The sequence below is a fragment of the Podarcis bocagei genome (genome assembly GCF_964188305.1).
Source record: "Podarcis bocagei genome assembly, chromosome: 5".
NCBI lineage: Eukaryota > Metazoa > Chordata > Lepidosauria > Squamata > Lacertidae > Podarcis > Podarcis bocagei.
The window spans coordinates 34,489,738-34,505,084 of record NC_138129.1 but is presented as its reverse complement, the minus strand read 5'-3'; the positions used below and the strand labels follow the sequence as shown (position 1 = coordinate 34,505,084).

Genomic DNA, 15,347 nt, shown 5'->3' with positions numbered 1-15,347 from the left:
ACCTGAAGCGTATGTAACCCGAGGTACCACTGTACTCTGTGAGCAATATTGATGGAATCTATTTCTCAAAATACTCATTCGACAACCTAGCGCCAGGTATTTCCACCTGCCACTTGCTAGCTGCCAGTCAACGCTTTGGGCAAAAACACGTCTGTCTGAATCCAGTCTTAGATACGTAAGAAGTTGCCTTATGCTGAGAGCAGTCAATTGGCCCATTTAGCTCAGTCCTGCCCAGCAGCAACTCAGAGAGGAATATTTCCAAGCCCCATCTAGAGATGCCACCAATTGAACCAGTGTGGCGTAATGGTTAGAGTGTTGGACTAGGACCTGGGAGAGCAGGGTTCAAATCCCCCCTTGGCCATGAAGCTCACTAGGTGACCTTGGGCGCTAGTCATTGCTTCTCTGCCCACCACAGGGTTGTGGTGGGGATTAAATGTGGAGGGAGTAAGCCATGGACACCATCTTGAGATCCCTGGAGAAAAAGGTAGGTTATAAATGCAAAAAGAATGTGAATAAAACCAGGTCGCCTGTGTGCTCAGCATGTGATGAACCAGTGAGCTACTATTCCCTCCACTGGGCTAAACTGGTGACCAGTGGATGATGCAGCTTTATGTTGATGACTTGCAGGCCCTAGAGAAAGGGCCCACATCATAGGACTTCCTCATCCTCTCGGAAATTTGGGCTCAGACAGCATACTTTGTGAAAATGGTCAGCGCAGGGTCTCTGTTGCTAAGTTACCCAGCTGCTCCCTACCTTGTCTGGCTCACCCAGAGTATTTACATCGCTTTTCAAACAATATGCATGATTACGCTAGCTCCAGTTTATCAGCCATTGATCCAGCTCACTTGCCAAGTCCCAGGAGATTCTGCAGATCTCGGAGCCACCTCCCAAATCTCTCAACCGGCTGCATTTAATTCACTAACTGCTGAGGGAGACGACTGGCTGAAAGAGATGCTCAGCGGAATTGTAAATTTAGGGAGGAAAGGGAAGGGCTGGGCTTGGATTTAAAGTGAGTTACTTGCTCCTCCTGCTGGCTCCTCTGAGGAATTGCAGGGAAGCTACAGACAAAGGGTTTGGGTATACAGTACTGTACAGTGCTGTAGCCGACATTCTCACTTTCAAATTAGCCTGGTTTAATTAATGTAAATACATTAAAGAAGCCGCCATGTCATAGTAATCATCCTGAGAGATAATGCCCCGTCAGTGAAATGAGATAGGCTTTCTCCTGCCATTCAGCCAGCTCTTGCGACTCTCCGGCAAGAGAAGCAAAGTCAAAAGGAAATATTGCAGTGGATCTCCAAAGAGCAGGAGTTGCTTGGGTTTGAAACATGGAAATTCTGCATTTGCCTCAGCGGATGGATAGCTGATGCATATATATATATATATATATATGTATATATATATGTATACACACATACATACATATGGTTAATTATAGGGAATAGAATGTGAACTATAGGGAATAGAATGTTGGAAAACAATGCAGCAACAAGAGGAAATTATGGGCACATTGAGAAAAGAGTGTAAGAAGCCAATTCTTTGGGGGGTGTATTAAATTTGTTTTAATTGTGGTTGATTAATTAAAATTTGGAAAATCAATAAAAACGATTTGGCAAAAAAAGAAAAGAAAAAGAGATTCTGCCTTTGACCATCAGACTTAGCCAGGATTCCTCAGGCAATAGCTTCAGATTCCCATCTCAACCCAACAACCAGATAATCCACAGGTGTTGCTTGCCTGAACACCCCTATTCATGCCCACTGACCATTCTGGCTGGAGCTGATGGTAGTTGTGGTCCTAGAGGGCACCAGCTTAGAGAAGGCTGATGCACATAACAATGTATGCCAAACACTGTTTTAGAATATATTGGCAATGAAATGTTTTAAATTAGCTTTATGCATTGTGTAGTGTGTCCAGCAAATTAGATTCCCTTACATGGAACCATTCCTTGTAATAAGGAACAGACAGCAAGTCTGCGTAGAGTACATATTTTTCTCTACATTTAAGTAAAATCCATTTAGGAAAATGGCTGTGGGTGGCATGATGCCTTAGTTTGCATTCCTCACTCCGCTTACCTGAGAGTAAGTCCCACTGAACTCAGTAGGAAATGCTCCTTTTCAAGCAGATGTTGTTGTCAGGATTGCAACCTACGCTTCTGCACAGGACAGATTATATCAGGTGTTGGTTTTTAAGCCCAAAATTCTACACTGCCGATACACACAGCAAAGCTAAATAAGATAACAGAAACTTAAACAAAGGTGTCCTTTAATTTGCAGTGCTGAAAACTTGTTTGAATCCTAATTTGTCATGTTTCCTTTTTCATGACTGTTACAGGATCAGCCACTTAATTTCATTCATCACAGCTACTGGATGTGTGTGTGTTTTTGTAAAAGTGTGTGTGTGTGTGTGTGTGTGTAATAAGGTGGAGAAGGTGAAGAAGTGTTGGGGGGAGGGGGAGGGAGAGATTTCTCCAGTTACCCTATTGGCCTGAATATAAGCCTCACTTTTTTCCCAAATTCCGACCGTGAAAAGTTAAAAGGTAAAGGTAAAGGACCCCTGATAATTAAGTCCAGTCGTGAATGGCTCTGGGGTTAAAGTGCGACTTAAATTCGTGACCTTACAAAAATAGGCTTTTACGATATTGCTGCTGAAACAGACATGCGGTAAAATGGAATGGGTGTGAGTGCCTGCAGAATTTTAAGGGAGCGGCTTATATTCAGGTATTGTCTCTCCCCCCCCCATGAATTTTAAAGGTGGGGCTTATATTCAGGCCAATACGGTATTTATTGCATCTGACAAGGTGAGGCTTGGATCCACAAAATCCCCTGAAACAACAACAACAAAAGTGCTGCTTCCTGATATCACAGGACTCTTTGACAGTAATTCCTTCAACACGTGTGCCTCTTTTAAGGCATTGTCATAATTAAAAGCAGACTTACCAAGAAGAGATAACCATGCAGGGGAGCCCCCAGCAACGACCCACATCCAACCCCTCCTGGTGCGCCTCTTTCCTACCTTAAGAAGAAGAGTTTCAATTTGATATCCCGCTTTATCACTACCCTAAGGAGTCTCAAAGCAGCTAACAATCTCCTTTCCCTTCCTGCCCCACAACAAACACTCTGTGAGGTGAGTGGGGCTGAGAGACTTCAGAGAAGTGTGACTAGCCCAAGGTCACCCAGCAGCTGCATGTGGAGGAGTGGAGACGTGAACTGGTTCCCCAGATTACGAGTCCACCGCTCTTAACCACTACACTACGCTGGCTCTCCTGTATCTAAGCAGTTGCTAAAATAAAGTGACAGGGCTTCCCCCACCCTGCAAAGCACAACATCAGCTCCATGAAGAAACAACAACTAAATCTGCATTGAGCAAAAATTGGGAATGATTTATTAAATTGTGTATATATATATATATATATATATATATATATATATATATATATATAGAAACACTCATCTCACATGGAAGGATTCTTCCCCACAGAGAAACAAGGAGGGTGACTTTTAAAAGCTGCCTTTATTCAGTGCTCATGGATATTCTCAGAACTCTGGCTCAGGGGAGAGCGAAGAAATACAGGAGACCCCCTGTTTGCCTTGCATGCAAAGGGTCCCTCCCAGTTTCACTCTCCAGATAGGGCTGGGAACGTTCTTTTCCCGAAGAGCCACTGCTCATTCATCTCTAAACGATCCTAGATGGACCAAGCCATCTTGACTCTGTATATAAGGAAGCTGCCTCCGTGCCTATGAATAAAAAATGCCAGCAGCAGTTGCAAGCAGATGACAAAGCAAAGAGGAGGCAGGGCAAGCAGCTGTGTGTCTTACCAAGTTGCTTACCAGGAGTTGGCTGCAGTGCTCTTCCCGGCAGCCTGTAGGCCAATAAGCAACAGCGTATGGATACAGCAGGCAGATGCTGGGGCCATCTGGGATAGGAAGTCTTGTTTGGCCCAAGGGCAGACAGGAGATATCTGGTCTCAGGCACTTACTTCTTGGGGAAGCAGAGGCTCTGGCTGTCCCACAGGACTCTGTAACAAAGTGCTGAAGCCCCAAGCAGATGCTGGGGTGTTCGTGGTTGAAACCTCATCTCCCTGCTGCTCTTATCTTGCCCCATCTGACACCCAGAGAGAGGCCCCATCAGGTCCCACAGCAGACCTTGCCATGAGGAAACACCTTTTTCCTGCCTTGCTGGCCACAGCAGGGGTGGCTGTTGTTCAGCAGGAAAAATACGGGATCTCTGCAGTCTATTTATAAGCCTATCTCCTGCAGCCAGGGCCTGCTGCTCAGACAAGAGGGCAAGGGCCCCGGTAGCTATTAGAGGAACACTCTGGGTCGGCCTGGTGCTGTGTTTGTTACAGGCCAACCCCAGGATATCCTGAATCGGTTCCATGGCAGAGATTCCTGCCACACACCAGGCTTTGATGTCAGCTGTAAACAAAGGTCCCACCCAGACACCTGGTTTCTCCTATGGGACACCTTCCAAGAGGAACAATCTCAACTGGAGTAGGTTTGGGTTCAGTCTTTTCCCCAGCTCTTTATACAGGAATCTGCCTTATATGGAGTTAGACCAAAAGTCCATCTAGCTCATTATCTACAGCAGTGTTTCTCAACCTTTTAAAACCAACACCACCTTTTTAGCTAACCTAATAATCCCCTTTAAAACCTGACCCCCCCAAAAATAATTTTATTTGACTTTCCATATGAATTGAAATTTCATTACTTTTAATTTTTTATTTATACTGTATGTGTTTTCGGAAACACTCACACACCCCTAAGATCTGTGGGGATAACCAGCTTCATAGGACCAACAGGCTTAAGTTCATTTGATGCAATAAGGGGTTAATGCCATAAAGTCACTCTACATTACCTTGGGAGGAAGGTAATCAAGTCTACCTGAGAAACTCAGTGTGTGAAGAGGTCTGAGCTGGTTGATCCAAGCTCAGAGCACATGGCTCTAACAAGCCTCTCTTGAGTTTCTATACTAATTTAGGAACTTTCGCCACTGTAACTAAGCCAGGTTTTACTGCCTGCATTTTCTGAATGCTGTATGAATCTGACCTTTGGAGAGTTTGTAAGTAAACCGTTTTTAACTTACCAAACATGCTGTCTTTTTCAATGCCTGGGGAAGAGGGAAACTTTGGAAGGAACTTACAAGAGCATATTTTAAAGGTCTAACAGCCTATATTTCTGCACTTTACTTTGCTGCATGTTTTGTGATTTTAAATCTCTGCTGGTGTTCTCTCACCAGAGAGTACTTGCCCTAAACCTGGATGTTGGCATCCAGGAGTTCTCTGTTTATACCTGTTTTATATCTTTATGTTGGCTTCAGACAGCAGAACCAACTTCTGCCTACATTGTAGCAGCTAACATGATGACATACGATCGGACTGCCATTCTCTCCCCCTGGGTCTGGTCTTGGAAGTGGGCAGTAGAAAGCAAGACAACACCAGCTTGAAGGTCTTCTAAACAGCAGAGATTCTTCAACCCTACGGATTCCATACAACAAATTTTCCATTGCTACTAAAATGTTTAACTGTACGGAGGGCTCCACCTGTTCAACATTTCCTTCTTGCCAATACATCACTTCCCTCCTCATTTAGCCTATTATCCTCCATCATTTCAGGCACTCATTGCTGACAGTCTCCCATGATTGCCTGATGGGGCCAGACTCCTCATTTGGGAATCAATGCCCCAGGCTAAAATAAGAGCTAGAAAGTCTTGGCTGATGAGCTGGTCCAATATGGAACATCATTTAGTTTTCTCAGGGTCCTCTTCCAGGAATCTGCCTCTGGTTTTTGCCAACTTAAAACAGACAGCCTCTTTCTGTGTTGCTTAGGCAGGCCTAATGAGCTTGCTTACCTTCTGAGGCCTCCAGTGCAGGATAATCAATAGCTCAGAAAGCAGCTCTTGGGGCAGCAAATGCTGATCTTTCCTCTGAGCTGAATCAGCCAATTTCCCCACTCTGGCTATATCTCCCCCACCAGAGTGGGAAAAGCTTCCTGCAACATTCTTCATCATCTATGCCTTAATCTCAGCAGAGTTGGGTGGGTTTCTACTTACCTTATACTGAGTCTGACCATTTTTGTCAACTCTGACTGACACTGGTTTTCCAGTGTCATTCCAGGGACAGGGGACATTCCTGGCCCAGCCTGAAGATGCCAGTGATTGAACCTGCAACCTTCTGCCTGAGAATTAGGCGCTCTATCGCTCAGGTTCAGAACATCTAGAGATCCTTTCTCAAATGTTTGTCTGCACCATTTAGACCTTTTCCTATTGCACAAATTCACGACTAAGCCAAAAAGGCCGGATGTGAGTTAAATGGAAGAGCACTGCATTTCCCCCCGAGGCTCAGCTCACTCTGCCCCACCTCAAAGGTTACAGGAGAGGCATGGCAGCCCTAACCCCGTGCAGTGCAAGCCTAGCTGGGAGCTGGAGATACAACAAAGCTGCTCTGACACAATGGCCAGCTCCAACTCCAGCCTACTCACTCAACATTTCACATGCCAATTTGGCCATGTGACTTAACCCCCTTGATCTCTTGATGTCTGTGAGCATCACTCCTGCAGTGCCACCAATGGTTTGGTCTTCCTCATTCTGGTTCTAACCTGAGATGGCCATTCTCAACATTCCCATCAATAGAACAGGTTCACCCAAAGGATCCAAAGAGCAGCATTGCCAAGGTTTCCTGCTGGCAGTGGTATGGTGGAAAGGCCAGCTTGGAGAAGGCAAAGGGAGGATTCCAAGCCTCTGTTTGCCCAGCTGAGAAATGAAAACGCTGAGCCTGAATTCAGCTTCCTGCTGCAACCGACATAGAACCAGCCTATTCAATATGCATCTGAACTTCCCATAAATTAACCTCCCAAGATTCTCCTTTCTTCCCAAGTGAATGTTCCAAAAGAAGCCCAGGTGACCACCGGGATGAAACTGTGGCAGGAAGATCTGCTCAGAAACAAGCTAAAAGCCAAGCACCACAGGAGTGATATTCGCCAAAGAGCCATGGCAGCAGGAAGGGGGCACTCCCTTTAGGGAGCTGTGCCAAGCTGTTGCCACCTCCAGCCTGCCACTCAACAAACAAGGGTTATTGTGTTGCATCTGCTGTGCTTTTCAAGGCTTCACCCGGCTAGGCAAATGTGAGCAAATAAACCTCGCGGCCCTTTTTCATAAAAGGAGAGCCGTGTCATCATTTATATATTGCCAACCCTATCCCGGCAGGCTCTGGACGAATTACAGCAACAATGTCACCAGCAATCCAAATAATTAAAACAGCAGGCTTGGAGAAACAAGAGAGCTCATTTTAATAACAATGAATTCAAATGTCTCACTGTTAAGAATGATCAAGGTTTGGAAGATTAAGCTTCGGGTCTTCCTGGTCCAGGTGGGGTGTGTGTAGGGGTGCGTGCCAGCTTGGCTGTAAGAGGGGGGGAGAGCCTGGTCCTCTGCTGGGTGGTCCTTGGACACACATTGCTCCCCTCCTCCCTGCTGTTTTACTTCTCTTTGTCTGTGCTTCCTAGATGCGGATCCTTGAATTTTCTGAAGACCAGACTGCCTCTTGCTTAGTGTGCCTGTACAGCAGCCTGTTATCAGAGGCATGGTGTGTATCTGTTATGTATGTAACAACAGCAACAAAACCCACATTTTTTGCTAAAGCCGCTTAACCCAGCTCAGAGCAAGCTAGCAGTAAAGCATGCACACACACATACCATAACAAAACCGAAACAAAACACAGGGAGCCTGATTTCCAAAGGAAGAATGAGCCGCATTCATTGTTAGCCACGCTTGTTCCTTATGATTTATCAGCTTCCTCAGGAATTGGAATACCCTTTGATGATTACACAGACTCTCCTTCCTCCCCTTTAGCGCCCACAGCCCAGCCCAATGACCATTTGGCCTATTTCCTGGTAGACTATTACCAGAAATGACTTCTCCCCTGTGTCATGCTCAGGAGCCTCTGACAATACACACACACACACAGAGAGAGAGAGAGAGCATCAGCCAAGCCAGCTTTAAGCTCATATCCTCTTGGCCTGTAGAGCTGATGATGAAAAAGGGAGGCTGTAAGCTGAGCTCTGTGTTTGGGACTGGGGATGCCACACTGGCACACGAGACTCATTGTCTGGAGGGGGTTTAGATGTTACAAATAAACAGCGACAGATCTTTGCTGTGCATGCATTGTGCAAAGAGCAGGGATTTCTGCACAAAGTGAGGTGGGGCAAAGTTTGAAACCTCTGGAACTCACAAACCTCCTTGTAGGGCAGAACTACATGATCCTGCTGTTCACATTGTAGGAGACTAAATGCCATAATAATGTGAGAGCCTGCCTCCAACAGCTGACGGAGATCATTGTGGCTAGTGGTCACATATCTTCCACGTGTTTCTCTAATCCCCTTTCACCAAGTTGGTGCACATCACTGCCTCTTACAAGAGCCAGTAGTTTAACTATGTGCTGCGAGAAGAGGAACTTTCTTAATCACAGCTCACAATATGTGACAAACTGTACAGCCAGTCTCAGATCCCTGGCTATGAGTTCATCTTTCCAACACATGCATTCACTGCAGACATATTGGACTTTCCTGTTGTTGGATCTAAAAACTTTATGTACAGAGCTGCAGCAGAGCCAGTGTGGTGCAGTGTAAAGACAGTAGAGTGGAGTGACTAGATGCCAACTTGGACCAGGAGACTAGGGTTCAAATCCACAGCTCAGCTAGGAAGCTGATTGGGGTGGCCTCTGGCCAGTCGCCATCTTCCAACCCAACCAACCTCACAGGGGTGTTGTGAAGATAAAATTGGGAAGGGAAAAATTATGTACTCCACCTTGAGCATCTTGGTGCCACTTGCTCTAATGTGATGTCCCAAGTTACCTTTGCCGGAAAAGCAGCTATAACTGGTAAAATCCTATCCTGTCTTGATTAGTTAGTAAATCCCGGCACCCCCCCCCCTTGGCATGAGAGGTGGGTGGGGAATCATCAAAGACAGAAGCAGAAGTATGTCTCCCGTGCTGAACCAGGGGGCTTCTCTCTGCTCAGCCTCCCCTCCTGCACATCCACGTGGCTTTTCCTGTGTGGCAGCCCAAGCCCAAAATAAAATTGTTGAGTGACACAACTGGGTAGCCAGGAATGGGGAAAGTGTCAAATACACACAGGAGAGAAGGGGCGGAGGCAAGGAGGATTCGCAGGTGATGGAAAGCACTCAGAGTTTTTTTTGGGGGGGGCAGCCCATACAGGCAGCTTGTCTGCGTCTGATCATAATAAGGCGGCCAGCCTAACGAAGCCTACTCAGGAGGAAGTCCTCCTGAATTCCGTGGGGCTTGTGCCCACGTCAGCGGGGTTCGCTGTGATTCCTGCATTGCAGGGCGTTGGGTTAAAGGACCCTTGGGGTCCTTCCAACTCTACAGTTCTATGATGCTATGACAGCAGCTTGCGTATATTTTAGGATTGCATGCTCAGCAGTGATCTGGGCGGCTGGTGTACTGCTCCATTAGCTATCCCTCGCTTGCCCGTCTTCTAACCTGCAGGCTGTCCGGGGGTTGCCAGCCTGTCAGCTGCTTCCTCCTCCTCCTCCTCCTCGGTCTCCGTCCCCTTGTCGGACTCAGCAGGGGGTAGGACAAAGCGAGGATTAGTTGGCTCGACCTGCCATTGGCTCCAGCTCCGCTGTTGGTTAGTCTCCCTCCCTCCCTCCCTCCAGCCCCGACGGGCACCAGCCACCGCTCAGCCCGAGTTTGCGAGTCTCCTAATATTCCAGAAGTTAGTCGGGCTCGTCCTCGTGCTCTCAAGTTCTGCCAGCCTGGACGGGACAGAGCAGGGGGGCCGCCCTCCCAGCCCAATTCCCACCCATCGCTGACCTTAGGCTGAGTCACCGTCTCGCGGAGCAGACACGCTGCCCTCGGAGGCGCAGCTGGGATGCAGCAGCCCCGCCAAGCAGCCCGCCTGGACCTCCGTCCGCTTGGCAAGCGCCGCCGAACAGAATGTACCAGGATCCGGCACAGCCCCTCCTTGCCAGGCTCTCCGCGGAGCTGCCGTGGGCTGGGCTGGATGCCTCGGCTGGAGAGCATCCTGCTGGCCTCCGAGGGACACAGCAGCAGAGGGGTTCCCTCGCGGGGCCACCCCCAACCCGGAGGACCACACACGCAGACACCCACCCAACCACCCAAAACAAGCATCCACGCGGGGCTGGGCGCACGCGTCCAAGTCAGCCACTTACCCTACTAGGCGGTCTGCGCTTCGCCCATCGCCTCGGCTCCCTCCTTTGCCTTGGGGAGAAGAAGATCCGCCGCCAGTCCTCACCCAGCACCCCCCCTCCGGCGCCTCCCCCCCGTTTCCCTGCCCCCCTTTTAGTCCAGCGAGCGCCCCGTCGGGACGGCGAAGGGTGCCCCCCCCCAGCAGCCAGCCGGCCTTTCTCGCCCAGCCCCCTCCGCGTCGGCGATGCTCAAGATCTTCAGTCCACAATGGGGGCGGCGAGCGGCAGCATCCTGAACAAAGTGCCGATCCCCGGGGATGCCGACTGGGAGGGGCGGTCACGTGGGCCCTCGGTGCCCCTCCGGCACACGCCAGCCAGCTCTTTATGCGGTGTCTGAGAAGGAGGGAGGGAGGGAGGGAGAGAGGGAGGGTGCCAGGCGGCCGTGACGTGACACACCAGCGCGCACACACGCGCTGCCTTTTCTCTTTCCTTTTCCCCGTCCCCTGATGCTTTCTCCAGAAACTCAAAGGCTCTGGCGAGCTGCTTAGTCCAGCGCCAGGCTTCCTCATCGAGAAAAGGAGCCTGAGAAAACCCTTTAGTCTTGGGGCGAGGGGGGTGTCCTCCTGATGACAGCTGCCTGCCCCTCGTAGGCCTGCATGGGTGGGTGGGTCTGGGGATCCCCCTGCCAAGGTCTTTGGACCAGCCCCTCGCCTGCGTTTTTCTTCTTTTTCTCCCTGATACGTTGGGGGGGGGGGCAGAGGGGAGGCAGGAAATCTCTCCTCCAGCTGTTGGCTTCCTTCACTAAATGACAACAATGGTTTGGAGAGGGACGGGCGTGGTGCGTCGTGGCGAGCTTAGATTTTCAGTTTATCCAGAAGATCTCGTTAAAAAAAAATGTGACTGACACGCGCACATACTCTCGCTCCCTTAGATCAGGAAGGAAGGAAGGAGGGCTTATCCTTAGGATCTTGCGAATGGTGACACAACCCCCCCCCCGCGCAAGAACCACATCATTTCCTTTGCCCGACCCTCGCCAAGTCCCTCACTAAACCTCCAGAAAGGGGGGTACCTAGTTTGCTCCAAGGAAACGATCGTAAAGCTCCGTTTAATAAATAAATAAAAACAGAGCGGGGAGGGGACTTAAATGCGCCCCGTTTTTCCTTTCCTGTCCTAAGGAAGCATTGCTAAGTTTCCAGGGGCGCCGACTTATAAAAAATATTGGGGGGGCCCATACCGGGGTCCTGCCGCTGGTTCGCTCGGGTAGCCGGGAGAACGCAGTTCGAGGTGGCGGTGTTGGGGAGAGACCCTCGCTCAGGGCGCCACTAGACTTGGCGGCTGGCGGCCTATCTGGGGGTTTTTGGAGCGTATTTCGGCGGAGCGATTGGGGAGGAGGGGGCTTGTTGCCGGATTCTTCAGCTGGGCCGGAGATCCGCTGCTGGGGGGTCCCTGGGCCGAGTTGTGAGCACGGCCTGCTGAAGGGAGATCCAGCCGATTGCGCGACGGGGACGGCCGGGGCTCTCCGGCTAGGGCGTGCGGCTGGCTGGCTGGCGAGGGAGCAGGTGGGGAGGAGGCGGGGGTCCTCACTCTCTTAGGAAACGCACCCACGCGCCCGATTGCCACGAAGTCCGAAGGGTGCGTGTGTGGAATTAAAAAGCAAAAACGAGATACGGGCAGGGCAGGCAAAGAGTTTTCTGCAAGAGGATGGAGGGCAGGTTGAAGAGAAAATCACTCAGGATGAGACAGTCAAATCAGCCATGATAAAATGGGCTCAGGATATTGGGTATAACATCATGTTTGAGGACTGGGAAAGGTTATGGACCACCGGAATGAAATTCACGGCATGTAATGCCTTGAAGGAAAATATTATGAAAATGATTTATAGGTGGTACATGACCCCAGTCAAGCTTGCAAAAATATATCACCTGTCTGATAATAAATGTTGGAAATGTAAGGAGGCTGAAGGGACATTCTTTCACCTCTGGTGGACTTGTCCAAAAGTGAAGGCCTTCTGGGAAATGATCTATAATGAGTTAAAAAAGGTATTTAAGTATACCTTTCCCAAGAAACCAGAGGCCTTCCTCTTGGGCATTGTTGGCCAGAAAGTGTTAAAGAAGGATAGAACTTTCTTTATGTATGCAACTACAGCAGCAAGAATACTTATCGCAAAATATTGGAAGACACAAGATTTGCCCACACTGGAAGAGTGGCAGACGCAATTGATGGACTACATGGAACTGGCTGAAATGACTGGCAGAATCCGAGATTTGGGAGAAGAAACAACGGAAGAGGACTGGAAAAAATTTAAGGACTATTTACAAAAACAATATAAGTTGTATGAATGTTAAAAATTTACACGATTCGGAAACTATAGCTTCAGCAATTAGATTTGGGAAACAGGAAATTATATTTTAAGTAAGAAAAGGTCAAAATCTAAGGTAATACTATGTTTAATTTAAGATATAAGTAACTGATGAAAAGTATGTTAAATTTAGAGGTATAGTATTTGAAAAGTACAAAATAAGGTACGAAACAAGGTAATAATTTGCTGATATCTTTATTATAAAGAATGCAGGGTAAGGGAGATGCGAGGAAGTCCAGTTAGTTATATAAAAAATGTGTTGAATGGTTGGTTTTCTTTTCTTCTTTTTCTTTTTTTCTTTTTCTTGTTCTTTTACTTTTTTCTTCAGTGTATGTTTCTAACTTTGTATTTGAAACCTTAATAAAATATTTATAAAAAAAGAAGAAGAGAAAATCCTTTCGCTTTTCTGGGGCTCAGGGAAGTCTCAGAGCCGGAGGTTGGGGAAGGGACCCCCTTTGCTCTGCCCTCTTCTCCCGTCTTAGATTTGCATGGGGGTCCCCGCCCGAGCTTGCCTGGCCACCGGGCCACACAAGGGCCGCGCTCTACGCGGCACACCTTGGTAGCCGCGCAGCTGTCCTCCGCGGCTGCGGAGCGGCCCTGCGCCGGTGCCCAGCCCCTCTGGGCGCCCGCTGCGCTGCCAATGACAAGCGGGCGACGTCGCGGGCGGGGAAGGCGTCGCTTTCTTTCCCGATCCTTCATCCTCCCAGTCTTCCAGCCCTTTTTTGGGTTGGAAGCTCGTCTCGTTCGCCCTTCTCCTTTCTTCACCCTGCGCGCAATTTTCCTCCCTCGTCTCCCTCCCCATTTCTCCTTCCTTCCTGACTGACTGACTGACGGGCTTGGGCTCGGGCTCAGGCTCCGGGTCGGGCTCGGGCTCGGGCTCCGGGTCGGGCTCAGGCTCAGGCTCGGGCTCGGGCAGCCACAGCGTCGGCGGTGTTGGCGATCGGCGGCGCGGGGGGATGGCCCTCCCGGGGGAGCCGGCGCTGCTCAATGGGGTTGCCAAGGAGACAGGCCGGCCGCCCTCCTCCCCCGGCCCGGCGCCCCCCGCCGCGCCGGTGCCTGTTATCGAGCTGGTGCGCGCCGGGCGCCCTATAAAAGCCGCGGACGCGCCCACCGCCGCCCGAGATTATTGGGGGGGCTGAGCCCCCCCAAACGAATTTTTGAGGGGGCTCGGGCCCCCTCAAGCCCCATGGAGTCGGCGCCTATGTAAGTTTCCTTCTGTTGTCAAAAGCTAGGGCGTCTCGGGGCTTCCGCACTTCCGAAGTCTGCAGAAGCGCCTTTAGCAGGAACTCGCTGCCTGAAAGTGACAAGGGGGCGGGCTCTCCACAGTGGCCTTGCCAGAGGAGGGGAAGCCGCGAAGAAAGAGACGCGGCGTTCCCCATTTCCCAGCTAGGCTTACTGCACAAAAGCAGACGGAAGACCTGGTTCCGCCAAAAGGTGGGTTAGAAAATATTAATATATCAGTCAGCCAATGAATGCACCAACAAATTCTCAAGGCAAGGTCAGGGAAAGCTCCTTGTCAGTGTCCCAGCCTTCCCAAGAGCCAGTGGGGCCGACCCTGGGTGACCCTGGGCCAGTCACTGCCCCTCTGCTTCACCTTCTTCCCAGAGTTTGTTAAGTTGTGGGTGAACATATCAGATGACACAGCGATTCTTCAAACAGCTCTTGTTTATTCACAGACCCAGAACAGAACTGAACTGAATTCAGCCAGCCTGCTTAGATAGAGCTCCACTACAACACAACAGTAACAACTTTCTGTAACTATCCAATCACTGAACATCACTTTCAATTCCTTATTTGCATATGTGGACCTGAGTGAAAACTACCGGTATCTACAGTATCCCCCTGCTGGCCCAGGGTGAGAACTTCAGTACATAACAGGGTTCTTGCTGGGATTAAATGAGGAGGGGAAGAATCATGTATGCCACCTTGAGCTCCTTTGAGGAAAAAGGTGGGATATAAATGCAATAGACAACAACAACAACAACTTCAGCCTGGTGCCCCTCTTCGGCTACAGCTCCTATCATCCCTGACCACATACCGTGCCAGTAGTGCAAGGCATCTCAGGGGCACCAAGTTGGGAGAGCCTGGTGTAGGAGCCCATCATGGGCGGGGGTAGGGGGCAGCTGCCCCACCTAAATCAAGTAAATAAATAAAAAGTATAAATAATCAGAATATTTGAAATTTAATTGCTCGCTGAGATCACTTGGATGAGGTTGTGGTGCATTCTAGCAACGCAACTGGCAAACCGGCTAAGCCAGTCATAGGGTGATGACAAGTGGGTGTCCTTCATAAATCTGACTATGCCTATGGAACCCACCACCTTTCACCCTATTCTTAAGTCACCTACAAAAATAACCGGACTTCAGCTCTAGTCAGATCATGCCTCTGTTTTTATTCATGTAAAAGAAAGGGCCACAGTGTTTCATTTCAGGGTGGGGGGGGGGTGCAATTGTGCCCTCCATAATTATTCATAGCATAGGCACCCTCCCAAAGGTCCCCGGGACAGTTACACGGCCACATTGCACACAATAATTGCAATCACAATGAATGCACTCTATCTGGAGAAAAAAACAGCATTTCCCCAGCAACAAAATATTGACAGTCCCGAGTGCTGGCGAAATGGGTCTATTCCATAATCTCAAGCAAAATTGAAGAAAGGCATTTGGATACCTTACCATAAAAGAGCACAGATGATGCTCTTATTTTGCAAGCAACTGGTTGTCTGGAAAAGTCCTTAGGAAAACAGCAGAGAAGGGAGCAGTATCACCCCAAGATGTAGAAGAAGAAAAATTCCAAGTGACACCACTCCCTTCCGCTTATCAAGGAA

General features: G+C 49.2%; 1 protein-coding gene across 6 annotated transcripts in view; it reads right to left on the bottom strand.

The window, feature by feature from the left end:
* The window catches only part of NAV1 (neuron navigator 1), a 306,850-nt gene extending 296,324 nt beyond the window's left edge, over window positions 1-10,526 (bottom strand). For 2 of the 6 annotated variants that reach the window (XM_081194645.1, XM_081194646.1), the window contains exon 1: window positions 10,186-10,526. The gene's annotated coding sequence lies outside the window, so the exon portion shown is untranslated. The remainder of the gene's footprint in view (window positions 1-10,185) is intronic. The other 4 variants (XM_081194639.1, XM_081194644.1, XM_081194647.1 and 1 more) reach the window with 2 other exon arrangements.
* Window positions 10,527-15,347: the final 4,821 nt, after the last annotated feature.